This window comes from Heteronotia binoei, chromosome 5, assembly GCF_032191835.1.
Source record: "Heteronotia binoei isolate CCM8104 ecotype False Entrance Well chromosome 5, APGP_CSIRO_Hbin_v1, whole genome shotgun sequence".
Lineage (NCBI taxonomy): Eukaryota > Metazoa > Chordata > Lepidosauria > Squamata > Gekkonidae > Heteronotia > Heteronotia binoei.
In genome coordinates, this window is record NC_083227.1 from 136,437,027 (window position 1) to 136,452,185 (window position 15,159).

Below are 15,159 nucleotides of genomic sequence, written 5' to 3' on the forward strand. Positions count from 1 at the left end.
TTGGCGGCCATTTTCTGAAGGGTGAGGTGGCGGCCATTTTAGAGGGCTGTAGGGCAGCGGACATTTTAGAGGCAGGTTGGCCTGTTCTCCAACCCCCCCCCCCCTTGGTTCGGTTTTTGGCCTGTTTGTTTGAAGGGCTAGCTGCCTTGGGGTTGTTCATTTCTCCCTTTGAGTTTTAATTTGTGCTGTGCTCTTCTGCATAGCATGTCGGGCCGCAAGGGTTCTGGTAAATCCAAGGGGAAGCAGCCGGCCCCTAAGCCGCCACCGAAGTGTCCACCGCCGCCCTCATCTTCGGATGATGAAGGGGATGATGACGTCAATGCAGTCATTTTTCAGCAACTGCAGGCTTTGGAGCGGGCATCGGGGTTGCCACCTTCCCAGATGCCCAACAAGGGGCGGGTTTCTAAGAGGACACTACAGGCTGATATACTGACCCGCTTGTCTCTTTTAGAGAGCAGATCTACAGCTGCTGCTGGTGGAGCTGTGGGGCTTGTTGGCCCTGATGTTGGTGCTGGCCCATCGTCCGGTGCGGGTGGTGCTAGGTCCGCTTTGGTGCCTGCTATACCTTCCGGTAAGTCTGGGGATGGCTCTTTGCCTCAAACAGGGCCTGTATGGCCGTGGGGGGCATGGGGGTCTGCTGGCCCTGGTGGGGTTGGTTCTCCGCTAGGGGCCGCTTCAGCTGTGGGCTTTGAGCAGCCAGGTAACTGGATAGGGCCCCAAGATCAGTGGGGTGCGTTTGGACATTGGCCTGGGGCAGGGCAGCAGGGGTCAGCAGGGGCTTGGCCTGGCCCCTGGGGTTTCCCTTCCCCTTATGGGACAGTTCCGTTCAGTGCTATGCCTTTTGGTGAGGTCGCCTTACCTTTAGGTGATCACCTGCTGCCTGCCACTAGGGAAAAAATCTTAAAGGGAGAATATGTGGATGTATTCTCCCTTTTATATAGAGAGCTGGAAAAAAAGGACAAAGAGGAGTTGGACGACAAAGAGAAGGAGAAGCTTAGGAAAAGGAAGGTTGACCGGACCTGGGCCAATTGGCTTCCTGGGTATACGATGTTCAGCGGCCCTGCCTGGATCCAGTATGACCAGGAGTTCAGGATGAGGGCCGCTTTGTACCCTTCACTCCCGTGGGATCAGATTCACCAACAATTGTGGCTGCAGGTGATGTCACCGGCGCGGCCCAATTTGGGGGACCGATCCGACAGCGGTCACCTTGTATCTAAGGGTTCCGCTTCTCTTTCTAGTACGTCCTCCTCCTCCCGCAGTGTTGTGGGGCAGGCGGTTCAACCCCGCCTGCTCTGCTGGAAGTTTGGGTCCCAGGGGGCATGCAGTCGAAAAGACTGCCACTTTAAGCACGAATGCCCCTTGTGTGCAGGCCCACATGCCTTCAACAACTGCCCTAGAGTTCGACCACGCAAGGGTCAGAAAAAATCAGGCGGAGGTCCTTTCCAACCTGGAAAAGGGTCCCAGCCCGATAAGGGTGGGGCCTCTTAGTGAATGGCTTCGCAGGTACCCACGCAGGGAGGACAGTTGTTATCTTTTGAATGGTTTCACGTTGAGTTTTAGGATTCCTTTTCAAGGTTCTCGTGTACCAACTTGGTCCAGGAACCTTAGTTCAGTTGTGGGTTTTGAACATATAGTTGAGCAAAAAATTGCTAAGGAGTTGGCGGAGGGCAGGATTTTGGGCCCATTTGCCAGTCCTCCTGTGTGTAATTTTAGGGTTTCCCCGTTGGGGGTCGGACCAAAGAAAGCACCTGGTGAATTTCGTTTGATTCACCACCTTTCTTATCCCAGGGGTTCCTCTGTCAATGATGGCATACCTGAGGAGCTCTGCTCCGTTAAGTATACCTCATTTGACCAGGCCGTGGGCATCGTGCGACGCTGTGGTCAGGAAGCTGAGATGGCAAAATGCGATATCAAGTCGGCATTTCGCCTTCTCCCTGTCCACCCGGATGATTTTGAGCTGCTGGGCTTTTCATTTGCAGGGCAATTTTACATGGACAGAGCATTGCCTATGGGTTGCTCTGTTTCATGTGCCGCTTTTGAGTGCTTCAGCACCTTTTTGGAATGGGCTGTGCGCAAAAAAGTGGGTTTGCAGGAGGTCGTTCATTATCTGGACGACTACCTGTTTGTGGGCCCTGCCAGCTTGGGCCACTGTGCTCAGTTGTTAGCCGGCTTTATTGAACTGACCGCGGAGTTGGGTGTGCCATTGGCCGAGGAAAAAACTGAGGGCCCGGCTCAACGCCTTGTGTTTCTGAGGATTGAGCTAGATACTTTGGAACAGTCATCTAGGATTCCTGATCAGAAGCTGGTGGATTTGAAGGAGAGGATTAATTCCTTCCTGTGTAGAAAGAAGGTTACGTTGCTCGAGCTGCAGCAGCTGGTGGGGCACCTTAACTTTGCTTGCAAAGTGGTCGCCCCGGGTAGGCCTTTTCCGTGCAGGTTCTGTGACGCTATGGCGGGCCTTCACTCGCCACAGCACAGGACCAGGGTTACTAGCAGCATGAGGGAGGATTTCCTTATGTGGCTGGAGTTTTTGGAGTCCTTTAACGGGATTTCTTTTTGGAGAGAGGACATGAGGCTTGAGGCTGAGCTTCAGGTCATGTCAGATGCTGCTGGGTCCTTGGGTTTTGGGGTCTACTTCCGTGGACATTGGTGCATGGAAGAGTGGCCGGAGTCGTGGGTGCAGGCCGGTTTGAGCAGGGACCTTACGTTTTTGGAATTCTTTCCTATTCTAGTTGCGGTTTGGCTGTGGGGGAATGATATGGTTAATTGCACTGTTCATTTTTGGTGCGATAACATGGCGGTTGTTCATGTTATTAATTCCCTCTCTTCCAAATTGCAGCGGGTTATGAGGTTGGTGAGGGCCTTCACTCTGCGTTGCCTGCGGCTTAACATTTTGTTTTTGGCCAAGCATGTTCCTGGGGTGAATAACGGGTTGGCTGATGCTCTCTCTCATAAACAGATGGAGAGGTTTCGTCAGCTGGCCCCAGACGCCGATCTGGATGTGATACCCAGGAAGACACCCCTGTATTTATTCCCAAGCCATGCACCCCTGGAATGTGATATTGCAATGTAACCCTAGAATATTAATTGGATACGGCAATGCCCTTTTGAATTGGAATGGTCTTTCTTGCACATAAGGGAGACAAATCCAGTTCCTTCTTGACCCAAAGCAGGTCTGTAATGTGATTCTGGTTCACAAGCCAGAACAACATGTGGCCAGCTGAAAGGTTGAGAAGCGTCCATCTTTCTGCTCCTGGGAATGAAAAAGTTTCAGGCTCAGAGAGACTGGTGGGCAGTGCCATAAAAATTCCTTCACTTTTGGCAACCTTTAAAAGTCCTGTTATCAAAGTATAAGGAAATAAGAATGACCCAGGAAACCTCCAACAAAAATAAATGGCTTGTGTCTGTTATTCCTCAGCAAGACCGCAGAAAACACGAGGTTAGAGGCTAAGCACTCCTTTTGTTGTGAATGTGTGTTATAACCTGTAAACTGATCTCACAATTCTGACTTTTAACAAAGTTTCTATTTTTCTTTAATCAATTGCTAAGGCCATCAAAGTCATTCAGTCCCCTGACCACTTGATGGATGCCCATCCATGTTTGACATTAAGAGAGAAATCTATCACTTTTGGGGAGCTTCAAAGGAACCAGTTTTGGGAAAAACAAGGCCATAAAGTCATTTGGCCAGTGTAATTAAAATGCCTATGTTGGGGTATGGATCTATGATACGAATGGTCTCTGATTGGCTATTACACATATGACACCCCGACTTTCCATTGGTGTGACACTCTGCCCCCTCATTGGGTAGTGGAATTGAGTGATGTGATGTAATTTACCCTAGAAAACAGACAAACCAACCTGTCAGGTTTAGCACAGGAAAAAGGGCAGCGCAGCGAGGAGCGGGTTCAGGAAAGCTGGTTGCAGAAGAAGAAAAAGGAAGGAAAAAGGGAATCCCTTCACCCTCTCCTTCCTCCACCCCCTTCCTACCCCAAACCCCCCCTTCCTCTCAAGAGAAATCTCCCTCCAGAGGCCTTGCATTTTCTCTGACTGAGTCTACCCTGCAAGATCTAGGTATTGTATCACCTTCCCCCACCCATGCTTAATCAGCTAACCTCTTTTGTAATTCCTCTTGTATGCTTGAAATTGTTTGATTGAGATGAAACCTATGCTATAATAAAATCCATCATTAACCAAAGGATTTTCATTGGTCTATCTCCGTAGACAAAGACACAGATCCCATACACCTCACCTCTCGTAGGCCTACCATCTTGAGCTAAGAAATATTAATATTCCCCAATAAAAAGTTGTTTGAGGTGTAACAGATGCGGCGCCTATGCCCCAGGAGCTATGGCTGATTGGAAAGCCGAGGCCTGCAGAGCGATAGGCTTAGCCATTGCACCCAGCACCAGGAAGTCTTACGAGCGTGCCGTGTGGCAGTTTGAGGACTTTAGGGCTGACGTAGGGTATCGCATTGTTTGGCCCCTCCCAGTGGAGCAGCTGCTCCATTACTGCATTGCATTGAGAGGTGAGGGATTGGCCATGCGATCAATTCGGGGATGCATGTCTGCGCTGGCCTTCGCTAGCAAGGCCTTGGGGTTTAGGGAGGACACAGCAGATTTTCGTATTCGAAAGATGCTGGAGGGGTGGTCCAGGGAGGCTGGGCCTATGCCTGATATTAGGGCCCCGTTGTCTCCTCAGATCCTTCGGGGTTTAAAAGGGGTTTGGAGCGCAGTGTGTGCGTCTCATTTTGAGGCAGTTTTGTTCCATGCAGCCTCTTTAGTGGCCTTTTTTGGGGCTCTGAGGGTTAGTGAGCTGGTGGCAAGCTCCAAGAGTGATGTTTCAGGTAGGGCGTTGTTATTGCAGGATGTTACGTTGCTGGGGGGTAAGGTGGTTCTTACTGTCCGGTGATCTAAAACGGATCAAGTGGGCACGGGGACAGTGCTGGAGTTGGGTCCGTGTTCGGAGGTGGAGCTTTGCCCAGTTTCCGCATTGGCCGACTATTTGGCTTTGCGGGGAGGCTGCGAGGGATTGCTGTTTTGTCATGCGGGAGGCAGTCCTCTGACAAAGCATCAGTTTTGGGCCGTGACGTCAAAGGCTTTAACTTTGCTGGGTTTGTCGGGAATGAGGTTTGGCACCCATTCCTTCAGAATCGGGGAAGCCTCTGGCACCCATTCCTTCAGAATCGGGGCAGCCTCTACGGCTGCTGCCTTGGGTTATCCTACTTCGGCCATTCAACGCCTTGGCCGTTGGCGTTCTCAGGCCTACAAAGGCTATATTCGCCCTTTGCTCCGCTAATGAGTTTTGGTAAGGGGCTGGGGTATTTTGAGGTTTGGTTTATAACTTGTGTGTTTCTTCTTTTTAGATGCTGTGGTTCCTGGCCGGAGGAGCAGAGTTCTCATCTGCGGGCACAGTTATGTGTTTTGGGCAGCACATCAAGCTCAGAGAACTGCTGTTGGCTCTCAGCTGGGGCTCAGCAAGCATGTCACCATAGAGTGGAGGGGGCGCTGTGGTCTTCAGTGGCCTGGCTTGCTCCCCCTTTTGTTTCATGGGTGTGGGGGCCCTCCTCCGCAGGTATTGATTATTCACCTGGGAGGAAATGATCTCGGGCTGGTTAAAGGCAAGGCGTTGATCTTGCAGGCCCGAGATGATTTCAGGTACATAAGGAACAGATGGCCTGGTACCATTATAGTTTGGTCGGCCATGATTCCGTGCTTGGTGTGGCGCAGTGCCTGGAATCCAGCGGGGTTAGAAAGGGCTCGTTACCGGGCGAATAAGGAAATTCGCAAGGTTCTGGAGGGTGGTTTGGGCCATTATTTGCCCCATCCGGATATTTCTAAGGAATGTCCCGACCTCTACAGAGGAGATGGTGTGCATCTCTCGGAAAAGGGTAATGTGCTTTTTCTGAGAGATTTGCGGCAAGGGCTTTTGTTGGTTTTGGGTCTTTCTGTGGGTGCTAAGCCCTAAGTAGAGACTTGGCCTTAGTTGTGGCAGGTTCTACTGGGTTTATGGCACCATGCGGCCTGGGGAGGACCGGTTAGCCTCCCCCTTTTGGGGAGTTAGGGGTCTGTCAGGATCAACCTTGGGTGTGGCTCGAGGTTTGTGAATGCAGACTGTTCTGGAGACTCGATTGGATGGGTGCCTTTCGCTGAGACTCGCGTCTGGTGTTTGGGCCCTCCAGTGCGAGCCTCCCTGCTGGGCCTGCCTAACGGGAGCTGTGGCTCACAGCTCCGGCTGGGGGGCCGGGTCTCTCACCCGCTGAAAAAGGCAGGGGAGTGGTCTGAGGAGACCCCTGGCCCTGACCTGGCCGCAGTTCGGTTGCCCTTGTCGTTGCTAGTTATTTTAATAAAAGTGGCCCATATTTTCACCAATTTAATTGTGTCCGTCTCTTTATTCCGACTTGGGGGGCAAATCACTTATATTACTTAGTTTTCACATTGTAGAACCTGCAAGACCTAAGGTTTAAGTGTGATCCTTTGTCAACAGATTAAGTGCAAATCTTTGGAAGCCCTTAACAAACACGCACAGGTGCACAGAGAATGAGACGGGTATTGCTACAATGCCAGCCAAGCATGAGAATCAAATGGGACTGAAAAACAGCTGGGTGAAAAGACAACAAAAGCCTGGGATTTTTTCAAAGGCTCTCCTTCCTTCAGCTCTAGCTGCCACATATTCACCAAGCACAGATGGCAAGTTTACGGAGAGAGTCAGGGGCATCTGAAGTAGAAAATTGACAAGGCACCTCATGATGCTTGAATCCAGATGCCAGGCTGAAATATAAATATTCCCTTTTTGTGGTATTTGAATGAAAGAGCAGGATGTCACTCAAAAGTCTTGGATGTTGTCCTGGTCCACCTTGTTTTGTAATCATCTGGGGAAAACATGGAAATGACCTAAAATCAGTGAGGAAGAGGAAGGAGCATAGCACTTGACACCAGGACACTATTGCATCCATCAATATTTTCATCTACTGAGTCCTCCTTATTTGGGAAAAGATAAAAGAGGAAATAAATGCTACAGTTGGGTTCCAGGTTCTCAAAGATAAAGGTAAGAAGGAAGGAAGCATGAGAAGACAAGATAATGGAAATAGAGAAGGAAAGAACAATTCTTCTGTCCTGGACTCAGATCTGAGAGAATGAGGTTCAAATTCCTACTCTGCCATGGAAACTCGCTCTGTGCCCCTTGACCAGTCATACGCACTCTTAGCCTAACTGACCTTACAGGATTGTTGTGAGGATAAAATAGAGTAGCAGAGAATTTTGTAAGCCACATAGGATGTTCATTGGGGAGAAAAGTGGTTTATAAATGAAATAAATTGTCAATTAGTCAATACTTTTATTGGCATAGATTTAAAAAAACCCACATAAATCTCAGATTTTCTGATATACGGAAATGAAATAAGTAAACAAACCAGTTTGGTTCATGTTGATGGTTCATGAACTGCTCGAGTCCCAAAATCTCAGCTCACTCCTTGATGTGATTTTTTTTTTGGTCCCATGCAGCTGCCATGCTTGTGTTGAGTCTGCCATCAGGCTGTCTGCCATATGTGCACAGTGTGTCATTGTTGTCTACCAGGCATTCTGAAGAACAAAGAATCTGTTTGTGTTGTCACCATTCTTGTCAATATTGTAGCCAGAACTCTGTTGCTTTTTTAACATCTGAAAGGAAACCTCCATTATGGGAGAGCTTATTAATAATTTTGGCAAATAAAAAGACTCTTTATTTGAACTCTCCTATCTGGATTTCATTAACGATCCTGATGTATTTGATGAGGATAAATGCCATCTCCCCTTGCCTGAAGCAGCAGAATTTGGGATGTGTGGTTTCATGATGAGAGACTTTATCTGGCATTTGAAAGGCTAGCAAAGCACAGAATACCATAATGGGCCGGTTTTTATGCTATAAAGGCAGGGTCCCTTTCTGCTCCCTCCAAAATACAGAATTTCAGTTGAGGCTTAATGGGAAAATAAGCCTGGGAGATGAAGGAAGTGGTGCAACTTTTAAACAGATGTTTCTATTTGTGCAAAGAAATTATTTGAAAATCAAACTCACCATGCCTGTTTCCCCTCCCATTGAATATCTCATATGACCACATTAGTGATCTGTTTACAATTTCATGCAGCAATATTTTGAGTGGTTTTACATTTGTGCAGTGGCCACTCACAAAGCTAGCTGCTGTTGGCACATGCTCCTAATTACCTATCTTGCTAGGCTTCCATATGCCCCAGAATCTTCATAGGCAGGTCATGCATATTTTAAAGACAGCTGCATCCTGAATGTATATGCTGCTTTTGCACCTGCACACCTGGTAGCATTAATCAGTCAGCAGTGTCCATCATGCTCAAACTGACTGGATTGAATTACAGTGCCTAGTCATCAGTGCAAGAAAGTGCAAAATGACTGCAACTGAAGATGTTGCAAACTTCAGCCCAAATGTGACTGACTTTTGAAGTTATTATGATCAAATTGCTAATTTGAACCAATGAGGCTTTGAATTGAACACATGCTAAGTAGGTTCACAACTCTGCAATATTTTCAAAAAGTAGAGTTGCCAGGTCCATCCAACCAGCCAGCAGGGGATGGGTGTGAACTTACTGGGAGCAGGGAGGGAAGAAGCCAGAAATAAACATGGCTTAGCCATGTTGGGGATGTTGATGGGAGGCCTTGAATTCAGCAGGAGCTCACAGGAGCACAGCTCCTGAACCTTTCTGAGCGTTCCCCCTCTTCCTTCCCACCTACCTTGTCCATTGACTAGTAGGTGCAACTGCATAACAATCCCTGCATTAGGAGAGCAGGCAGCCAGCCTGTTACGTATGTGGACTCAAGGGAAGACTTTGGTGCTTCCGCCCGGCTCATTGGAGCCATACAGACTGAGCTTGGGGACTTGGGAACAAAGGGCTGTAGGATTCAAACCCCCACAGCCCTAGACCAATCACAAGCCCCCACTGGTTTGAATGACCCAATAATGTGCTTGCACGGGAACCCAGAGATTTATATAAGTCCAGCCTGTGGGCCCCAAAGCCAGTCTTGTACTGTGACCTTTTACTATGTGATTCCTATTAAAGAGCTTGTTATCACTTACTCCGAGACTCTGCCATGCATAGAACCCACTATATTATAGTGGCGATGAGGATGGGATGCAGATGAGTGAGGTCCAGGGCACCCTGGCACCACCAAGCGCACCGAGTTCCAGCGCTGCCGCACAACAGGCACCGCCACCCAGCACGATCATGGCCACAGCATCCAGATTGCAAAACTCCATTCCAGAGTTCAACATGGCACAGCCCGAGGTCTGGGAAGCCTGGGTCAAAAGAATCAAGTACCACCTCGTGGCACAGCAAATCAAGGATGATGAACCCAAAATCAAGAAGGCCATCCTGCTGAGTAACTGCAGCATCGCCATGCTTTGACAAGATCATCGAGGCGCTGACCAGCCATTTCGTCCCGAAGCCTGCTCTCCTCACCCGGAAACTACAGTTCCTCGACAGCTTCCAGGAGTCGAATGAGACCGTAGTGACCTTCCTAGCCCGCCTGCGAGACTTGGTCAGGAAGGCAGAGTACTGCACACAATTGGAAGATACCCTGCTCGTGATGTTCACTCACAGCCTCAGGGATGGGAAGTCATGTTGGAAAATCATGACGGAATCAAAGCCAACCTTGGAGAAGGCCCTACAAATAGCCACCGCCGCCGAGGATGTGCACAAAGAGAATGCCTGCCGCCCAGGGACCAATGCTCACCAGCTGCGACCGGCCACAGAATCAGACAACTCAGATAGGAATGACACCCTCAAGCTGCATCAGGTGACCCAACAAAAGCCTAGGCCACGAACAATAGAATTGACCACCTCCAAGACCTGCGCCAGCTGTGAGGAGCCACACGAGCGGCGCACTTGCAAGTTCAGGAGCGCGACCTGCCATACATGCAGGAAGGCCGGGCACATAGCCCAGGTGTGCTGGTTGGTGGCTCTGCGCCAAGGGAAATTTCCTCACCAACAGAATGGCCGCCGCCACGAGGTTGCGCTTGTGGATGACATCCAGGCACTCACCACTTTGGGGACCCAGGTATGCCAGTTATTCCTTCCCTCCCCGGACAAATATTACGTGACTGTGTTCATAGAAGGCAAGCCCTGCAAAATGGAGGTAGACTCCAGGGTGGGCCAGACGGTCATTTTGGCCCACATGTTTAAGAAGATGTGCCCGGGGGGGGGGGGGGAAGCCCAGTTACAACCAACTTCATTCATAGTCCGGGACTTTCAGAAGCGGGAGGTTGCAGTCCTGGGAGTTGGCCTGGTCCATATCAGATACGGAAGGTTTAAGGGCAAGCTCCCCCTCTTGTGATGGAGGGCGATCTGTGCAGCCTTCTAGGTCGGTCCTGGTTCCAGGCCCTGGGCATCCAAGCGATGGGGATCCATTACACCCCCGTTCAAAGAGATTTTCAAAAGGTGTACGAAGAGTTCCCCGCAGTTTTCAACGGAACTCTGGGGACGTACACCAGGGCCCCCGTATCATTACAACTGGACCACAATGTGTAACCCATATGGTTGAAGGACAGGCGCGTACCACTAGCTGAGGCCCAAGATCGAAGAGGAGCTAGACTGCCTCATGGCCCAGGGGGTTCTGGAACCAGTCGCTAATGCGAAGTGGGAGACTCCCATAGTAACCCCAATAAAACTCAATGGCAGCGTACACATCTGTGCTAACTATAAATGTACAATTAATAAGGCGCTGCAAGGCCATATATACCCCATCCCGGTGGTGAGCCACGTGTTAGCATCCTTAGTGGGAGCAAAAATTTTGGGGAAACTGGATTTGGCACAGGCATACCAACAGCTCCCGGTGGACGCTGCCACAGCAGAAGCTCAAACTATCGTAACGCACCGGGGGGCCTTCAGAGTTAGATGCTTGCAGTTCGAGGTCAGTGTGGCTCTGGGACTGTTTCAGAACTTGATGGACTCCCTTATTAATGGCATCCCCGGGGTCCAGCCATTCTTCAACGATGTGCTGGTTGTGGCAGCCACCGAAGACGAATTTGGCGGCCACCTCTGAATGGTGTTACAGCATTTCGAGGAGGCAGGGTTAAAGTTAAAATGGGAAAAATGTGTATTGGGGGTGCCCACCATAGATTTTCTGGGATATACGGTGGACACGAGCAGCATTTATCCGGCCCAGGACAAAATAAAGGCCATTTGTGATGCGCTGGCTCCCACCAACAAGGAAGAATTAGAATCGTTTTTGGGAATTCTCAATTTCTACCATGCCTTCCTTCCCCACAGAGCCCTTACACAGACTGCTGGACAAAAGGGCACCATGCGTTTGGGGTCATTGGCAAGCCGCTGCGTTCCAGGCAGTAAAAAACATTTTGACTTCAAATAGCTTGCTGGCGCACTTCGACGAGCGGCTAACCATCATGCTCTCATGTGACGCTTCACCTTACGAGGTCGGTGTCGTGTTGGCCCACAGGCTGCCGGATGGTCGCGAGGTTCTGGTAGCCTATTATTCAAAGACCTTACAAAAATCAGAGCAAAACTATGCTCAGATAGACAAAGACAAAAGCTATCGTGGTGGGGTATCTATATGGCCGGCCCTTCACTATCTTGATGACCGCAAGCCCCTGCTGGGCCTGTTCGCCCCTGACCAACAAATGCCCCAAATGCTTTCACTGAGGGTGTTGAGGTGGTCCATCTTCCTGGCGGGTTATCAGTATGACCTTAAGTACCACCCTGGGAAAGCGATGGGTCATGCTGGTGCTCTGAGCTGCCTGCCGCTGCCCTCCATGGATCCAGACCCAGCCCCGGCATTCCAGATCATGTCACTGGAAGCCCTCCTGGGCCCCCCAGTGCACATGAAGGACATTGCCCACTGCTCTTCCAAGGACAAAACTCTCTCCTGAGTTCTGGACTGGGTGTGGAGGGGGTGGCCAGAAGAATGGATGGGCTTGGAATTCTTTGCGTTTGCGTCCCGCCAGGACAAACTATCTGTGCATAAAGGGTGCCTGTTGTGGGGAAGTAGGGTGGTGGTGCCCCCGGTAATGCAGCAGCGAGTCCTAACAGTGCTGCACGAAACCCATCTGGGGATTGTACGCATGAAGGCACTGGCCCGCAGTTATGTATGGTGGCCAGGAATTGACAAAGCCATTGAATCCTGGGTGGCCCGATGTCAGCCATGCCAGGAGACCCATCCGGCGCTGCCCCACACCCTGGCCCAACAGTGGGAGTCCACTCGCAACTTCTTTTTTTTTTATTTTTAACGTTTATTTTGGACATATATGGAAACACAAAAATAAAGAATAAACTAAATTATCTACATCTGTTATCCACATACAGTTTGAATTCATATCAGAAGAGGTTGATTGTGGTTAACTCCAGACTTATTAACATCTCCTACTTAAATAAAATCAGTAATATGACAGACATATTTTCATAGATACACCAGTAACATCATTTTTTCCCCAACCAATTGTAGAATTTTTCCCATTTTCCCACAGCTTCACTTTTTGGCATCCCTCTAACCAAATTAGTTAAAACGTCCAGTTCAGCGACCTGTAATATTTTAGAAACTAATTCATCTTGCTGAGGGCAAACCTTTTGTTTCCAAAATTTGGCGAAGATAGTTCTAGCCACCGTCAAGATATAAACTGCTATATATTCGTCTTCTCGAGGGATCTCGTTTCTGACAAAGGAGAGTAACATTAAATCCGCTTTAAGTTGTATATTTATCTTTAATACCTCGCAACTTCTGGTCCTGCCTGCACCTCGACTTCGTGGGGCCTTTCTAGGGGCATATATTCTTCCTCATTGTGGACTCCTACTCCAAATGGCTGGAGGTGGTGCCAGTGGCCTCCACCTCTTCTCAGGCAGCATTAGGGGCGCAATGCAGGGTATTCGCCACACATGGCCTCCCAGACACGCTGGTATCTGATAATGAGATGGCCTTCCCCTAGGCCGAGTTTCAGGATTTCTGTGGCTGGAACACATAAGGTCAGCCCCCTTTCACCCAGCCAAGCAGAAATGGTGCAGGCTACGAAGGAAACGGCCAAGCAGAAATGGTGCAGGCTACGAAGGAAATGCTGCACCGCATCATATATGGGGAGTGGGAAGCATACCTCATCGAGTGCCTCCTAGCGCAACATTCCACCCCCAGTATGGTCACTGGCTGCAGCCCAGCAGAGCTTCTCATGGGCCAGCAGCTGACAGCCCTCCTGGATCGCATGCACCCGGACTGCGCGCCCGACCTGCAAGAGGTGCCAGAGGTGGTCTGGGCCCCCAGGGGTTCGACACAGGGAACTTAGTGTTTGCCAAAAATTTGGGGGGGGGGCAGCATGGATACCAGCATGAGTATCCTGAGTACTAAGGGCCATCATGTACGAAGTCACCTTGGAGGGGGGATTCACAATAAGGTGACACATGGTCCAATTATGTGTGTGAGAGGCGCCCAGGGGGAAAGACGAGGACGAGAATGCAACCTCCCCGGCTCCTGCTCTTGGTAAAACAACCCTTGAGCCAGAGGAAGCAGAAGAGACAGCAGCTGCACCCATACCAGAACCAGTGGAACAGACGGGACCACCATCAGTGCCAGAAACCTCGGAAGACCCAGTCCAGCTGGTGGATTCCCCCTTGGCACCAGGGCCTCCACCAGCAACACCTGAAGCAGAACCACGTCACCACCAACTCCCGCACTCAGGCAGTTGATGCGAAAGCACCGCAAGCCTGCGTACCTAAAAGACTATATCCACTTGCAAACTAAGCGGGGAAGGATGTTATGCATGTGGACTCAAGAGAAGACTTTGGTGTTTCCACCTGGCTCATTGGAGCCATACAGACTGAGCTTGGGGACTCGGGAAAAAAGGGCTGTAGGATTCAAACTCCCCAGCCCAGGACCAATCACAACCCCCACCTTTTACTATGTGATTCCTATTAAAGAGCTTGTTATCACTTACTCCAAGATTCTGCCATGCATAGAACTCACTATATTATACAGCCAGCCACCAGGGGCTTTGTCACACCCCCAGCAGCCCTCATTAACTCCTGGAGAAGCCCATGCCACCTTTTCTCCACTTATTATGTGATTTTGTGTAGTGGGTGGCTTGCTGGCCTTTTGACTGTGGAGGGGGGGAATCTCTAGCCAGCCCAAGCAGGCCTTACTCATCCAGGCTTGCTTTTGGCTGGGGGGGGGCATATGCTGATAAGTTATGCTCAGGGCTTTTTTTCTAGCAGGAACTCCTCTGCATATTAGGCCATGCCCCCTAATGTAGCCAATTCTTCTGGAGCTGTACTAAGAGCCCTCTAAGCTCTTGTAGAATTGGCTGCATCAGGGGTCACAACTTAATATGCAGAGGAGTTCCTGCTAGAAAAAGAGCCCTGGTTATGCTAATGCTAATTGCTGTCAGTTTGCAGAACTGATATGGTTGAGTCATGATTTGGATCAAGACCATGAAGTGAGAGAAGGGGTGTTCTGTGTCACTTTTGCGACATCAGTGCCCCTGCAAAGTTGCTATTTTCTGTTGAGGCAAAATAAAAATTGAGAACCAGTGGTTAGAGTGTCAGACTTGAAACTGTGATTTGCAGCACTGCCTTGGAAGCTTGCTGGGAGAGTTTGGGCCAGACTCAAATGCTCAGTCTTACCTACTTCCCAGTGCAGTTGTGAGGATAAAACAGAGGAGAGAAGATTGATGTAAGCCACTCTGAGCTACCACTAGGCAGTAAGTTAGAGTATAAATGAAGTAAATAAACAAAGAAACAGGAACCAAATCAGTAGTTGGATGTGAGATAAGGACATGCATATTTTAACCTAAGTAACTGTAAATGTTGTTAGCCACACTAGTTGATTTGAGTGTTTGTCTGTTTTGTGGTGTCACTAGCCCATCATACTCCAGAAAAGCAATGGGATCTCAAAACTTTCAGGCTCATGAAGGCTGTCTGTCCTACTCCTCAGAATAAAGTTAGGGTCCAGTAACACCTTTAAGGCCAACAAAGTTTTATTCAAGGTATAAGCTTTCATGTGTACACACACACACACTTCTTCAGATACAATGAAATGGGAGAAAAGCATTCAAACAATTAGCATGTAACTTGATGTAGACATTTTGAGACAAAGCAAGGACAACAAGCAAAGTGCACAGGGTCAACAGCTATATGGATTCAATTAAGGGGGAACAACAGTTGA